A 3346-nucleotide genomic window follows, 5' to 3' on the forward strand; every position below is an offset into this window, starting at 1 on the left:
CCTCATCATCATCATCATCATCATCATCATCATCATTATCGTCGCCGTCGTCATCGTCATCGTCGTCGTCGTCGTCGTCGTCGTATTCGTCGTCGCCGTCGTCAAATATCATTATCACCAACATCATCACTACCACTACCACCACAACCACCATCACTACCGCTGCTGTCACCATCATCAGTATACTCATCATCATCCTCACTGCCACCACCACCGCCGCCGCCACCACTACGACCATCGTCATCATCATCATCGTTTTCGTCGTCATCATCATCTTTATCATCTCCATACCATCAGTAACGGTGACTCACTGACGTCACCTTCGAAACCAATACAATCAATAATATAGATTATTGATGATTAATTATGGTATATATAATTGATACATAATTAAACTAAATATTATTAATGCATAATTATTAATTTATACTTTGCTAATTCGATACCTTGTTAACCCACAATTGCTAAGTCACATGATGCTCTACAGACTCTCATTCTCTACATTGAGCATTTCTCTAAAAGCTGCTGTCTTCCATGTTCTTAAGGTCTATATCTATCTATCTATCTATCTATCTATCTATCTATCTATCTATCTATCTATCTATCTATCCATCCATCCATCTATCTATCTATCTATCTATCTATCTATCTATCTATCTATCTATCTATCTGTCTGCCTGTCTATCTATCTATCTGTTTGTCTGGTTGTCTGTCTGTCTGCCTGTCTGTCTGTCTGTCTACCTATCTAATCTATCTGTCTCTCTGTCTATCTATCTGTCTGTCTGTCCGTCTGTCTGTCTATCTTTCTGTCAGTCTGTCTATCTGACTAGCTATCCAAACAAGGGGGACGTAGTTGATTGAAACCAGAATAGTTATAGATAATCCAGTATCGGTATGGATAGACCAGCGATACACTGCAGACTGATGGTCTCATTAAGCCGGTACTGGATTATCTATGTTGGTTGAAGGCCTACATTACCAAACTGATTAATTGCGAGTTTAATGGAATAATTCAATGGTCGAAGGATTAGCCCTGGACAGTGGTGCCTTAGAAGAATTTGAGCTCTGAATGCAAAGGAGGATATATGTACACTAAGCTGTTCCAAAACATGTTCGTGTTTGCAGGAAAAAAAACGAAGAATTTATAAAGTATGAACATGGGTAATACTTTAATGCATGACAACGTGACAAAAACCTATAAAAATCGCACGATGCTATATAGAACGACATCAATGCATAAGCAAATAACATGCTCAAGACCAGCTGCATTGCCAAGGAAATCATACATAACACTCAAGGCTCACAAGTACAATATCAGCAGCATACGTAAATTTAGGCTAATTAAATCTTGAAAGCGTGAAATATATATCTATAGAAAAAGAAATCTAGACAGTATCTTCAGAGAGTAAATATATGAAATAAAATCCACCCCAAATCTCGGAGGTAAAAGGCTACGAGAATTCATACAATTTCCCATCGTAGATTTTTACCCATGCATCAACAAAAACTTCTTTCATAAAACCATAGAAAAGCTCGAATTTCAAGCAGAAAATAGAAAAGCTAGGCCTATTCCTCTGAGTGGTGCATAAACTGAAGGAACAATGTTAGCATGGGACTGTGGACTAATGGTTTCGAATATCCAGGGTGGATTCACATAGAATGCTCCAAGGAAAATATCATAGGCACCTTAAAATATCTAATCAGAAAATAACATTAGAAACTTAGGAGCAATTTGTCAATATCCTGGATATAACGTTGAACATAATTTCAGCTTTATACGAGCAGTGTGTAGAATCTAAAAACTGTTCTTGGTATATAGATAGCTATCGCGAACAACCATCAAATTTTCATGGAATGCCTTACAATTCGTTTACCACACATCAGAGGACAAGCATTTTCTCATTCTTCTATTTACGAAGAGAAATTATAACAAATTGCAATTTATATAGAATAGAAATAACTTTTAAAAATGGCTGGACTAATTTGCATAACGATCTTTTATCAGAAGTGTAATTAAACAGTTGTTGCATATCTATGCTCAGTACACAATGCATAAGAAAACACAATATACATACATACATACATACATACATATATACATATATGTATGTATATATATTTATATATATCCAAAATTTTCTGTAATAATAATAATAATAATAATACTAATACTAATAATTAATTAATTGTTTGTTTTCACTTCTTGCACTGAGGAAAACAGTGATATGTAATTAATTTAATTTAACCAAATTAATTTAATTATTCTACCATGAATTTACATATTAATATCGCTGTTTGAAACGATCGTATGCATGTATTAAAATTCTTTGAAATTTCAACATCTCTTCTCTATTTTTAACAAACTTGTTGAGTTCTATGTGATAATTTTCCATAAAATTTTCATGACACATCATATATATACACACATATATGTATATATATATATTGTGTGTGTGTGTGTGTGTGTATGCTTGTGTGTCTGTGTTTGTCTCTTCACCATCGCTTGACAACCGATACTGGTGTGTTTACGTCACCCGTAACTTATCGGTTCGGCAAAAGAGACCGTACTAGGAGATAAGTACTAGGCATATAAAGAATAAGTTGAATTGACCGACTGAAAGCGGTGCTCCAGTATGGATGCAGTCAAATGACTGAAAAAGAATAGAAGAACCACTACATCTTTTTCCTCTCTATCATTTACCTTTTGGTATTAGTATACACCACAAAAATACGTTCTCAGACAGATTTCTTTATTTCACATTTGATTGGACAAGACTGAAATGCCGAAATTTGATTAGCTATTCAATAACAATACTTGATTTCGTATTTGTATGCTAGATACTTGATTGTGAGAGGGCATATAAAAGAGAAGACAATAAGAGAAAAACATTTTTTTTTTCCTCTGGCGTTATAAAAATGGTTTACATCAAATTGTAATGCAATGTTTTCACAAGACAAAAAAAGAACAAAAACAACGAAAACAAAATCCTTGCAAAGGATGCGAAATAGAAATAAAATATATGGAAGAGGTTAAAGGCAAAAAGCGACATAAAAATCTCAGTGTTGTACAAGTTATTATATTTATCACCAAGCGACAACATAGCTTCCATGTGACGTGCACAGTATTTGATAATATATATAAAATTTCCTGTTCAGAAGATGTGTTTATGCACTCTCACGCAATCATATACACATACATACATACATACATATATATATATATATACACTCAAATATATATATATATATATATATATATACACACATACGCACGTATGTTCACATATGCATTTATATATGCATGGATGTATATCTATATAAGGAAACACACACATATATAGATACA

The sequence above is a fragment of the Octopus bimaculoides genome, chromosome 17 (assembly GCF_001194135.2).
Source record: "Octopus bimaculoides isolate UCB-OBI-ISO-001 chromosome 17, ASM119413v2, whole genome shotgun sequence".
In the NCBI taxonomy this organism is placed as follows: domain Eukaryota; kingdom Metazoa; phylum Mollusca; class Cephalopoda; order Octopoda; family Octopodidae; genus Octopus; species Octopus bimaculoides.